This window comes from Leptonychotes weddellii, chromosome 9, assembly GCF_054177405.1.
Source record: "Leptonychotes weddellii isolate Sample4059 chromosome 9, ASM5417740v2, whole genome shotgun sequence".
NCBI lineage: Eukaryota > Metazoa > Chordata > Mammalia > Carnivora > Phocidae > Leptonychotes > Leptonychotes weddellii.
In genome coordinates this window covers 89,620,103-89,633,973 of record NC_138377.1, presented here as the reverse complement: position 1 = coordinate 89,633,973, position 13,871 = coordinate 89,620,103, and positions in this window count along the sequence as shown.

Genomic DNA, 13,871 nt, shown 5'->3' with positions numbered 1-13,871 from the left:
CTCTGATTCTTTAAAGCATAATAATACAAATAGACGGGGAAACAGAAATAGAGACAGAAGGACTTTGCCCCATTGATATGGTCTGTGAGGAGACCAGCCACAGGGGTTGGTCCTCTCTTTCTCCTATCCATTACTCAGAACTCTGGATTCTCTTGTCTGTTGGATGCTCAAGAAATACAGATTTCATGTATTCATTCAAGAATCATCCTGACCTTACCGAACTCCTAATATGTAGAAGGCAGTGGGGATATAGAAAGAAAATATTGGGGCACCTGGGTGGCTCAGTCGGTTGAGTGTCTGACTCTTGGTTTCAGCTCAGGTCATGATCTCAGGGTCCTGAGATTGAGCCCCATGTCGGGCTCCGTGCTGGGCATGGAGCCTACTCAAGATTCTCTCTCTCCTTTTCTGTCTGCCCCTCCCCCCCCATGTGCATGTGCGCTCTCTCTTTCTCTAAAAAGAAAAAACAAAATAAATAAAATTTTAAAAAGAAAGAAAATATTGACTCTCTACTGCCACCATCACCCCATCTTCTTGAAGGAGACAGGGACACAGAAATGGAAAAGTATGCAAGTGTGCAATCTAAGTACTTTGGATACAAGTGCTAAGGAAAGAGATGGTATAAGATCTGCACCCCACAGGGGGCTCCTGAAAATCATGTTGGATGAAGATCTAGCCAAGTAATATTTCAGAGCATGAAGGAAGGTGAAGGAATAGCTGAGAGAGCATTCCAGTCAGAGGTAAATGGAAGTGTGGTGTGAACACCTGGCTATTTGTCTGTGTCCAAGGTATACTTAATCCTGAGGATTTGAAAACTCATTTCATCTTTCACTTTTTTTTTTGCAAATTATACCTCCTAGAAGACATTTACTTAACATATTTAGAACTCAAGATAATAATCCTATAGAGGAGTCTACGATTAGCCAGATGAAACAGGGAAGTACTTGATTTCCATTTCAGGTTCCCACGGGGAAGTTTTGAAGAGGTCCCACTCTGGCTTAGCTTCTCAAGAACTGGCTTTGTTGTCAATACAGGGAGGTTTGTTCCTTTTCTGGACCTTCAGCTGCAGTGTAATCTAACAGGGGAATAACTCCTGTAGTCTTCCAGGGGCCAAAGAATCAGCTTCCCTTGGTTTTGTTAATAGAAATATGCCTTGTCCCATTGTCCAGAGCTGCTCATGGATTCCTAATTGGTCATTGACATGGAGAAGGCTGGTTTTCTCTGGCAGGTTGGCAGAAGCATCATAAGCCACAGTTAGACGCACTGAGATGTCCATATCCAAAATAAGAGAAGAAGGGGAAAATGGGGAGATAATAGGGGATGCAGGGAAGGAGGAGGAAGAGAGAGAAAAGTAGGAAATGCATGCGTAGCTTTAGAGATCACCCAGAGACTTCTTACATGAGCTGACCTCCCAGATATCAATCTGGAGACAAGGCCTTTTACTTTGTTCAGGAAACCCTGGAGATTTGTGGTTTCTAATATTCACGGTGTTATGTGCCAACCCACATAGCCAATTTTGCAGGCAAGTAGCGCTGCCGACACATGACCCATATTTCTCACAAATCCCACTATTCAGTGGTCTTTCTATTCTTCTAATTATACCAAAAAGAGAGTCTCTAGTGGGTAATAATCTCTCTTTGCTTATACTTTGTAGTTGGGTTCCAAACCAAGACCTTTCCTCTATCACAGCTTGAGTATGTTATTTTTATTTTAGAGCCAGTCACGACTAATGGAGGGGGGGTGGAGAGAGTCTCTTGGCCTCCTGGGGTGGTGGTCAGTGGATTTATCCTTTACTCTTCCTTCCTTTTCGACCCAGTGCCTCATTTGGTTTGGCTTGCCTGGGCAGATGGGGAGATACCTGCTCAGAGGATCTCATTCAGCATGCATTGTGTGGTCTGGCTTGGTTGTTTATTTTTTTCAAATCAGATACTGAAATAGGGTACGTTGTGGAATCCTTTAACTAAATTATAGTGCAAACACTTGGTTTCAATGAATCTTGAAAAAATTATAATTTCACTATTTAATAAGTTTGATTGCTATTATAAAAAATGAAAACAAAAGAATCTCAAGGGTCAGTGATTTAAAGATTCCTTTCTAATCTATAACTCTTAAGTTGAGCTTATCTCTGTTGACTTTGCGTCATAATTTTTTATGTATTATCTCCCCTAGACTGTAAACATCTTGAAGGCAAGATCGGTGTCTGTTTATTTTTGTGTGCCTCAAACTCCTTATACCATCATCTAATGAAGCAAGGCAGATGGGGATGTACATTGGATCCGGGACTCAGAACCTGGGTCTGCTGTCTACCAGACAGCCTGACCTGGCAAACTCCAAATGGGCCTCACTTTCCCTCATCTGCAAAGTAAGGAAACAGGACTAGATGATCCCCAAGGTCTCTGCCTTCCTAACTTATGAGTCAGAGAGCAGTTAGATCTTGAATTGGGAGAACTGGAGTTACTTTCAGGCTTTATCATTAATTTTTCTTTGTTCCTGTATCTCAAAAATGAATCACCTGAATTTCTCCACTTTGGTAGAAGGTATTGATTTTACCCTCTATGATAAATCGAAAAAAATCTTGAATGAGAAGTTACTGTAAATCACTAATATAACCATTAAGTGTTAATAAGTTCCTCAGGGAAACTATTCTTCAATCAGCCAGAATAGCTTAATTTATTTTTCTTTAAATTAAAAGACTTGCAAGAACTGAACAAGTGAGAGAGTCCCAGAAAAGGTGGAGTATACTCCTGGGGTCTGCAGTCTCTGTGGCCAAAATATGTGTGGTATGCACATCTGTGTCTGAGGTTGGAGGGTTCTCTCCTTTGCTCTTGTTTTGTTTATATGGGTGAAATCTGATTGAAATTTACATCCAGGGAGGGACAGAATGCAGACCAGGTGGGAGACTGACTTCTGTAGAAGGCTTTGGGAAGGGATGTGGGGGGTGGTCACATTTCTACACTGGGTTTGAATGTCATTCACTCCACCATTTATTTGTTGAGTGCCTACTGTGTACCAGACGTTCTTCAAGGTGCTGGTATTTGCGAGTATTGCACAGTATGGATGCTGCCTCTTCTTCTTCCCTGCCTCCCTGGTGCTTTGAGTCCCTGGAAGCACTAAATAGATACTGTAAAGCAATTGGCCTCTAAATGCTTTTTATCATGCCCTCTGGTCTCTGCTACCTGCTCCCAGGAAAGAGCTTGCTAGCCCTGAAGAGCTAATACAAAGCTGCCTAAATTCTGGGGCCATGTCATGGGTAACTGGGCAATCGTACACCCAGCTGAGCCTTAAAAAAAAAAAAAAAAAAAAAAAGGTTTTTCTCGTCCTCAGAAATCAGGAGTTTTTTAAACCCACAAATGTTGCCATGAATTGGGTATATTATATTTTCATGATTTCCTTCCTTTACATTTTCAATCCATTCAGTAAATATCAATTTATCAGTCCATATTATATGCCAAGCACTATGTGGTCATGAGAGATGGGATAAATAGGAAGCAAGTTCATTAGTTTCCTAATGCCTCCATAAAAAATTATCACCAGCATGAGGCTTAAAACAACAATTTATTCTCTTAAAGTTCTGGAGGTCAAAAGTCTGAAATCAGTTTGATTGGCTAGAATCAGGGTGTTGGCAGGGCTAGTCCTTTTGAGAGGCTCTATGGCTTCCTGACTTTCCCAGCTTTAGATCCACCTGTATTTCTTCCCTCATGGTGCTTCTCTCCTTTTCCAAAGCCAGCAACGTAGCATCTTCCAGCCTCTGTCCATCTGCTTCTGTGTGTCTCTGACCCTCCTGCCTCTCTCGTATAAGGACCCTTGTGATTACATTGGACCCACCAGGATAATCCAGAATAATCTCCCCATCTCAAGGTCCTTAACTTAATCACATCGGCAGAGTCCCTTTTGCATCTAAAATAACATAATGACAGGTTCCGGGGATTAGGAGGTGGCCATCCTAGTGGGGAGGAGGGGCCATTTTTCAGCCTACTGCAACAAAGCACACAGCCTTCTTCACCTCGGAGAGCATAGATTCTAGTCTCATGGGCAAGGAAAAACTGGGGTAGGTTTTTTGTTTGCTTGCTTGCCTGCTCGTTTGTTTTTGATGCTTTATTCTAGCCGTAAAGTTTCAGTGGAAATAAATATGGAGAAAATATGTCTGTTAAATTCAAATTGTGTCAAGGTGAAATATAAATCTTCCTCTTATAAAATGCTACCTTCAAAACAGAACATTAACTATACCATCAAACATAAAAATCTAAACTGTTGCATTATCCAAATTTCAGCATGAAATGATTGGAATCTGTATTTGCAAAGGGAAGAAAGAAGCCTTCTCTCTCCTTAGCCTGTGAGAAACTTCAGTTAACAAGTCTTTATTCAGTAGCTACTTTGATTAAAATGACAGGCATTCTAAATCTCAGCTATCCAAAGAGGCAGCTTTCATGGGAGAAGAAGAGATGCCACTTCTTCATCGTAAGTGCTGGCTACAAAGGTCAGGGTTCTCCTGGTAGAACTCATGCTCTCGTTGAGACTTTAATTGTCTCCAAGTTCTTTGTAGTTTTGAAAATTTGAACATGAAAAATATTGCCCTAGGGTATTCGAAACATAAATTATAACATTAGGCAAAAAAGAGAACCAACTTGGAGAGGGAGGACCTGGCTACAAAGCAAGAAATATAATATCAGAGGCAAAAAATTACAAAAAAAAAAAAATGAGGCCAGGTGGCTAAAACATGGCCTGCTAGGCAGAGATAGTCAGATTCTGCACCCAAAGCCACCACCAGCCACCAAAAGAATACGGTGTAACGAAAAGTCCAGAGGCCGCAGAGATATCATCGTGGGGTCCCGCTTCACCTCTACTACCACATGAGAGTCATGTGGCCGTGAGTCACGTAACCTTCCTGAGCTTCATCTGTAAAATGGGGATATAATAGTACCTAATTGAATAAATAAGATCTGTGGGTGCCAGCTGATGCTTCCCCAGAATCTGGCTGATTGATGGGCAGTCAGCGATGATAGTCATTTTGTAAGCAGGGTGAGGATGGTAGTCCCGGCCCTGGCACTCCCACCGCACATGCCCTACGCATGATGGCCTTCATCTTCTGCGGCCCTCCCCCCATGTAAGGCCGCTCTTGATATTCACTTAAGCCAAATAGAAATTACCATTTGCAAAGTACACTTATGATTTGCTTCATGTCCCAGGCATGTTCAAATACACACACACACACACAGAGTCCCCCAGAGGTCGACCCTGTGTCTGTGACTCATACGTGGCAGCCAATTTTCCAAGCAAACTCAAGCACTCTAACAAGGGTTTGGGTTTTGCCCAATCAGTTGGGATTTGTCTGCAGGCTCATAGGTCATTGCCCCTGGTAAGCTAAAAAATTCACTTTCAAAGTGGTTCATAACCTGTAGAAATGAAAGCCCACAGTGTAACATCTCAGGTAAAAAATCCAATGTCACTCAGATCAGGCTTACCAGCTGAACTCTGGTGATTATGAAGTGAACTCTGTTGTTGGAAACCTGCGTGAACATTAAAGTCTGTCATCACTTTTATTGGCAGGTACCACAGGCTCAGACAGCAAGAGGGCAGGGTGGGAGAGTACTGCCGAGCTGGTCAAACAGAAACAATGGAGAGAAGGAGAGCAAGAGGCAGCAGAGAGAATTTTGATTTTTCTAAAAATGGAACTATTTGTGCAGTGGGAAGTAACGAAAACTTATGGCCATGTGGTTTGTGTTAAATGTTAAGTGTTTCACGATGGTTAAATGTGTTCTTTGCACTCAGTGGAATTGGGATTCTCTACCGACTAATTGAACGGAGGGGAAAAACATGGGAGGGATTAGTTTTCTAGAAGGAAAATGAATTTGAGAAAAAAATAATGTCGCTGTAACTTTTATTCTCTATTGGGGATTTTGAGAGGATTTATCTTGGCTTTTCTGGAAGGACACAGATGCAAATCATTGGATCATCGAATCTCAAGATTAGCAGGGAAATTTGAAGGAACCAGGCTAAACTCCCACCTATTCCCAGGACCCTCCACCCAGGTCCAGCTTAGGCATAAAACCTGAAATAAAGGTATTAGCTTCTTCATTTCTTTTCAATGCAGCCCATTCTACTTCTGAGCCAAACTGGTTTTTAGAAAGTTCTTCTGTCTACTAAGCAGGAAATCTATCTCCCTATAATCTCTACCTATTGGCGCTACTTATACTTTCTTCTGCTATTAACTAGCTTTCCTAATTGTACAATTGGAAAAACTGGAGCTAGGGTGGATTAAGTAACTTGTGCATCACTTCATAGCTACAAATGGCAGAGACTGAAATCCAGGTCCTCCTGACTGCAAATCTCCTGTTCTTTTTATATGTCACCTTGCCTTTCTGTCTAGACAAGAGAAAGGCAGCCTGCTTTCTACCATGGGGGACAAGTCTAAAGCCCTAACAAGAACTGAGTGCAGAGGAGGGAGGGGAAAATGGGTGAGTGGAGAGATGGAGGCAGGCAGAAAGACACCCCTCTCTGATCGGGGTTACACTTTCTTAAGCCAGGCCGACTGCGGTTATCTGAGTATCACTCACATCCAGCTCTTGACAGCACTCTACCTGGTGACATGCTTAATGGCCCATGAAATGCTCACCCTCAGGGCTCAAGCCTGATATTTATGGTTGCCCACATAAACCTAAAGTGGATTGTAAATTTATCTCTCTCAGATTTAGGTGACAAAAATGGCTGTTAGAAACTCTGGAAGAGATAGTCGGACTTTATGGACATGTTGTACCAGCTTTTAAAAAGATTAGGGTGGGGGGAGTGTACAGAAAGCTGCTGTTCGGGGCGCCTGGGTGGCTCAGTTGGTTAAGCGACTGCCTTCGGCTCAGGTCATGATCCTGGAGTCCCTGGATCGAGTCCCGCATGGGGCTCCCTGCTCGGCAGGGAGTCTGCTTCTCCCTCTGATCCTCCCCCTCTCGTGCTCTCTGTCTCCCATTCTCTCTCTCAGATAAATAAATAAAAAATCTTTAAGAAAGCTGCTGTTCCCAGGAGCCTCCTGGAGCAGAAGCCTGAGGGGACGGATGTGATGGGGGAAGGACGGCGAGGTAGGGGCGATGCACATCGAGGTTGTGCCACAGAATAGTTGCACATTTTGTATCATCAAAATCTGTCCTATCATAATGAAAAAAGGGAGGCTGTTCCGCGGAGGTAGGAAGCTTTTCCTAAGCTCCAGAGTAAGCCAAGTAGGTATTTGTATAGCTGGGCATGTGTGCAGTAGGAAATACCTAAACAGGAAGACTCAGCTCGTGAAAGACTTGTTCTCGCTGAAGTGTGGGTGACCTTACTGAGACTCTGTCCGGGTGCAGGCATCGTGGGGTGTTTCTGTATTTAGGTGTGTGCGTCTTTCAGACTTGATGCTCCTAGAGCCAGCAGCTTCGTCGTCTTTGGCTTCTCTGATGTGAGCTTGCAACATCGGCAGGATGTGACTTAAATTGCACCAGCAAGTTCCAACATGCAGGTTCTAAGAGGAAACCTCTGTATATTCTCATGACAAGATGGGGACATAGTAACAACAGCCAAAGTGATGACATTTGCCTCTACTGCATGCGTACTCCCTAATCACAATTCTTTAGTATTCTTCTCCAAAAGTTTCTCTCTTCTTCACACCAATCAATACTATGGGTTATTAGGAAGAATGAGGTTAGGAGCTGAGCGGTGTGTTGGAAAGAACTCAGGCATTAGAGGCTCAAAGACCCAGGTTTGAATCTCTGCTTTTCTGTGTACTCTATTTCTTGTGTCCCTTGGGACTTCATCTCTGAGCCTCGATTTTCTAATCCATCAAATGGGGATAAAAACATTGTTGTAAGCGAATGACACTAAGACCTGAAAAGAAATAGGTTTATAAAACAAGAATATTGTTTGCCAAGGGCTGGCGTGGTGCCTCCTTTATTCTGGAAGACAACTTGCTTGAGCATTCAACTGTGTACCAAATCCTCCTCCCCAGGGACCAGCAGAAAACTGCCGGGCTCCTTCTGAGTGGAAACCTTCACTAGGGCTCCACAAATAGACTCTCTCGTCTCCTGGTTTCACCCACAAGAAAAGGCATTCTCCTCACAGGCATGTTCACGCCATGAGAAACCTTTCTCGCCCTCTCTCTGTGGAATTCCTCTCTCCGGTTTTTGAGATATCCTCGACTCAAGGACAGAGCTGAGGTTTGGAAGCAAATTCAGATTTGAGTGCTTCCCCTCCCCCGCGCTGGGTGGGATTTCCAGGCTTCCTTTTCTGAAGATACTTTGTGAGTAACCTGAAGTTGGAATGCCCTCCTGAGGTGGATGTATAAAAGCCAGCAGCATAAATAGGAACTCAGGCTGAAGTAAGCATAAATGTTCCCCAACAACTTCAATAGAGAGAGACTTGTTTGATCCTCGAAACTTCCTGAAACTGAGCTGAATATTTGTTTGTTTTGCGGTAGCTCCACTTTTTTTTCCCCCCAAGCCTTGTAGTGCAGGGCTGTTGGTTTCTCTGTTTAAAAGGAAAGTGCTCTTTCTCAGTAATGATGCTCGCTTTCTGAACTCGGTAATACCTACTTCTAAAGGCCATTTCATCATAAAGATAAAGTTCTGCTAATTCTTAGGACTCCACAGATAAAGGATGTGGCCAGTTACCATGACTTGTGCTTACCTCCCAAAGTGTGTCATTTGGAAGACACAACCGAAAAAAGGTGTGTGACAGAAAGTTTCTAGATTGAGTTTCACGTGGAAGATTTGACCCCACGAGGGGAAAAGGTCAACATAAATGACTATACAAAAAGGACAGTGGCATTCTGACCTTTCGATTGCCAAAGAAACAGAGGCTCTTCTAGAGTTTGCTCTTCTGTTGCTTTTTTGAGGAGCCTATTGGTTATTAGCAGTGTTGTTTATTATTTGAATATTCGTGGAGCTTCAGCTCCATGGATGCTCAGTCCAAATCAGACAGCCCAAGGACAGCACATGGGGAAAATGCCGAGAGGCAAAACAGGGGGGTCATTTGCAGGAGACAGCAATAGTGGTGAGTCCTTCCTTTTGGCCTCCTTTCTGGTAGATGTGTATCAACACCATAAAACCAGTGTATGATGTCGAGCTGACTGACAGTTCCCAAGACAGAATGTTCTGAAGCTGGAAGAGCTAAGAAATGGCATGTCAGGGCTGAGGTGCTTGGCAGCGTTTTCAGATACACATAGAGTGTTTTCCTATACCTTGTGTCCAAAATGCTGATATCCCCAGGTTTCTGTGTCTCGGAGACCCTCAGAGTGTGGGAGACAGCACTTAAGGCTGTGACAGCCACCGTCAGATCCCGTCTCTGTGGCCTCTGAACACAGGGGAAATTTGCCAGGTGTCAGATGCAAGAATCGTATATGCCATGGATTTTTTTTTTTTTCCTGGAAGCAACTGGAAACCAACTTAGTGACACTTAAGTCCTTCACCTGCTGCATCATTGTAGCCAGTGGGTGTGAGCCAGAGTGGTACCAAGAAGGGCCCTCATCAGAACAGCCGCCGGAGTTATGGGCTCTGGCTTGGAGTGGAATGTTATACTATATTCAGAGTCATGGCAACTTGAACTTGGCAGCCGTTTCTGCTTCTGACATTACAAGTGTGCCTGTTGACCTCAGAGTGGGATATAGATTGAGAAAACCTTTCTTTTGTAGCTAACAATTCATTTGGACTCCTTTAAGCTGGATGGTTGAGTAGTCGTTTAAGTGTTGAAATTACCCGGCATTGCTTTTCACCTCCCATAGATTAAATGTAAGATACATATGGAAACACCGAACGCTCCCCTGCCCCCCCGGCCCCGGAAAGGGGTGCTTAGAATTCAAAGGATGTTTCCATAAAATGAACCCTATTTGAAACTGAGAACCCTCCATGAGGTTAGTAATAAGTTCTTTTTGCAAAAGGGCTTTTTTTCAGAGGATTGTTAAGCAATATTTCATGATAGCTTCCAACATATTTGCACCCCTCAGAACACGCTACATTTGCTTTCGTGTGTTGTGATTAGCTGGTTTCTGTATTTAATCTGTAGCACGTGGCATTCTTCTGTAATAGTGCTTCCATAGAAAATTTTACTCTAGGCAAGTGGGAGACCAGTTATAATGGTTTGGTTTAAAAAAAAAAAAAAAATCTGTCCAATGTTTCCAATAGCCACATTTTCCTGAGAAAATGATCTGTGGGCACTTAAGGTTGAAGTTCCAAAAATTATTTTTGCATTTTCCTCAAGTGATTTTTAAATGAAGTTGAGTAATGGTTTTAAGAGTACATCCAGTTTTGATGTAATTGGGATAGATATCATATTCTACTAATAGCAACCTTCTTTAATGTTTGTATATGTTTAAATTAGCATGTGGTTTTACTGCCTATCAAATTTCCCACGTATCCCCACCTTCTTCAATGTTCTATGTGGAAGGCATCTTCATACTGCATACGAATGAGACGCTGTCATGCTTTCAAAACTCTTCCCTCCCCCCCCCCCTTCCCTCAGTCAGCCTCACGTTAAGTTAGCCAGTCATGGTCAACATTACATCTTCCCCTTTGGCCTGTGTGCTCCTGCCTCCTTATCTAAGCCTTGGTAGCCCCACACCTTTCCACTGCCACCGCCACACCTGGCCAGGCAACCTGCAACAGCTGCCTCACACTTCCTCCTCCTCACCTGATCCGCGGGGCTGCCCCTGGGGTGTGATGCCAGGGATGCTGAAGACAGCTGCGGCGGGATGAGGGGACAGAGGGGACACTGTGCAAATAATGGTCACCTTATGGCCTGTATTCCTCTCTCAGCAACAAACACATGGCACGTGCCTTTGTTTTCTCTTTCTAAACAGTTTTGGTCTTGGAACATCCCTAGCACAGGGACAGCCTCTGAGATTAAAAAACAAAAAAGATCAGGGCGCCTGGGTGGCTCAGTCGGTTAAGCGGCTGCCTTGGGCTCAGGTCATGATCCCGGGGTCCTGCGATCGAGCCCCACATCGGGCTCCCCGCTCGGCGGGGAGTCTGCTTCTCCCTCTGCCCCTCCCCCGGCTCCCCCACCCCCTCTCAGGCTCTCTCTCACTCACTCTCTCTCTCAAATAAAAAATAAAAACAAAAAACACAGAAGGTTACAGTAGTAATAAGCTTTTCAAGGCAGTAACAACCTGCTTGCTGGGTTTGCTTTTCTGTCTCTCTCTTACCTTTCTCCCTCTTGCCTCAGGATCAGTTGTCCTTTTGCTTAGTTGCTGAGCCAACAGGATCAGCGAAGCCAAGGCTCTGGCAGCAGGGGAAACCCTGAACCTTCCCAGGTCTCCAGGTGCTGAGGGCACGGAGCCGGGAATTTGGGGTGTCACTTGTACAGGGCTTCCCATGTCCAGGGAACCAACCCCTGTGGGTTTGCTCACAAACTTTTGTGACCCATCTGCGAACCTCGTTTTGCAGGTTTGAGTATAGAGACTGGGATAAAAACTGAAAGCATCACACAACACATCTGAGCATAAAGGAATCAGGGAGAAAATCCTTGTAGTCGGGGAAACTGAGGCCTAGAGGTAGCAAGCTGTACACCTCAAGTAGGCAGCAAGGGCCACCGAATGTACTAGAAGGAAAGAAATAAGTGTGTGGTCCATTTCCCCATCAATACCAGGGGAACCATTTTAGAATGAGAACAGTAGTTACATTTTTTTACTGGGCTCTTCTAGGTCATAAATACTTCCTACCACAGGTTACTGAGCCCAAAAATAAATATGGGAAGAAAACTCTTTGCGTGTATGAAGCACTTTGTATTTTCTCCCTCCTTCTCAATCCTTAATTAAGCTTTGCAGCCACCCTGTGAAGCCGGTCATTACCGCTGGGTGAGGAAACGGAGTCCCACGGGAGCTCTGTGACTTGCCCAAGCCTACGAGCCAGACAGGCTGGGCAGGGTGAGACTCCCAGTTTCTGATGCCCACGCCCCATGCGCAATCCAGCCTCGTCACCCTGGGTCTTGGCGTGGGGAAGAAGTAAACAAACAACTATTACACTGCTTTTACTTCTGGGGAGCAATGGGTTCTTATTCAAAATAGGTACAAGGGGCCAAACAAATGATATCCAGTAGCAAAGCTACTGGGGGAGAATGGTGCCACCACTTGGGGGCTTGGAGCTCTGCTCTTTCTGAAGCTATGTGTCCACATCTAAGTTTCCCTTTATTACTCACATACCCAGGATTTATTCAGCAAAGGAGCCATATATCCTGCTGGCCAATGGGGATTCAAAAGTGATACCATGAGGTCTACTTTACATGTAATACCATGTGATATGTGCTGTAATATAGATATTTATGGAGAGAGATGGAAGTCCAGAAGAAAATTACCCTCCCTGGTGGTCAGAGAAGGCTCCACAGATAAGTGACATTTAAATAGAATCTAAAGAAAGGACTAGGAATTTGCTAGTTGGAAAGAAGGGAAAAAAGCATCTGGGCAACTATGGTGGAGGTGTGCTAAATTCTGGCTTCAGAATCCACCCCCATATTCAAATCATGTTCTCTATAACCTGTAGCATAAAACTGAAACCCATAAGCTCAGCTCTCAACTCTGATGTCAGATTAGCTCTCTCTGTCCTTCGAGATGTCTTTCAATGCACTTTCCCTATACCAGATGGAAAGCCAGGACCTTGCCTAGATTTCTGAGAGCTCCAAGGTTTGAGAGTATAAGGGGAAGGCACCCAGGCTGTGTTTCCAGTCACCCCTGGCTCTGAATTTCTGCACTCCACTGATTGATTTCAGTTCCTCTGATGTCTTTTACATACGGTAGGTACATGTCTTTTTGTATGTATACTTACATATGCATACATGCACGTGTATATACGTATATCATACATATGCACATATACACATGAATATGAAATGCATCTCTTGATTTAAAAAAAATCTGTTTCACTGAACATTTTACTGTGGCGGGGGGTAGAGGATGGGTAGCAAATAGTGAGTTTCTCTCATAGAAACACAAACTTTACATGGATCCGTGGAGATCCGTGGATCGGTCGATCTCTCTCTCTCTCCCTCCCTTTTTAAGGTTGATTTCTTTATTTTAAAAGAGAGAGAGTGTGTGTGCAATTCGAGGGTGGGGCAAGGGAAGAGGGAGAGAGAGAATCCACAAGCAGACTCCCCGCTGAGCATGGAGCCTGACTCGGGGCTCCATCCCAGGACCTGAGATCATGACCTGAGCCAAAATCCTGAGTAGGACACTCGACCGACAGAGCCACCCAGGTGCCCCATCCATGGATCTCTTTATAAGAGACCTTATTGTTGGAGCCTTCCAGCCACCACAGATGAACCATCATGGACTGTTCTCACTTTAGCTGTGCTGTCACGTGTCCTTTTGTCTTCTGCCCTTGCCCTTTTCTCCATTCCCGTCTTTCTTCTCTCTCTCACCCTGAGATTCCTAGTCACTCCTCTCCCCCCTCCCTCTCCTTCCCCCCCGCTTCCCCCCACAGTCCTACTCAGCTCGGTTAAGTTGTCTCTTGGTTCTTACTGCCCACATCTTCAAGGCCATGGCTTATCATGGAACTGTCCTAAGCAAAGACAGTTGCTTTCCTGAGAGAAATTTTGATATTACAGTGGTTTTAATTTCCATTTGTCTGTGCATATCCCCCCTCATGGCCTAGTCCCAGGCTATAAGTGGACAATTGATATTCTCTGTTCTGTGAACTAGTTAATCAATTAAATAGTGCTTTAAAAAGATCTGTCTTGGGGCGCCTGGGTGGCTCAGTTGGTTAAGCGACTGCCTTCGGCTCAGGTCATGATCCTGGAGTCCCGGGATCGAGTCCCGCATCAGGCTCCCTGCTCGGCAGGGAGTCTGCTTCTCCCTCTGACCCTCCCCCCTCTCATGTGCTCTCTCTCATTCTCTCTCTCTCAAATAAATAAATAAAATCTTTAAAAAAAAA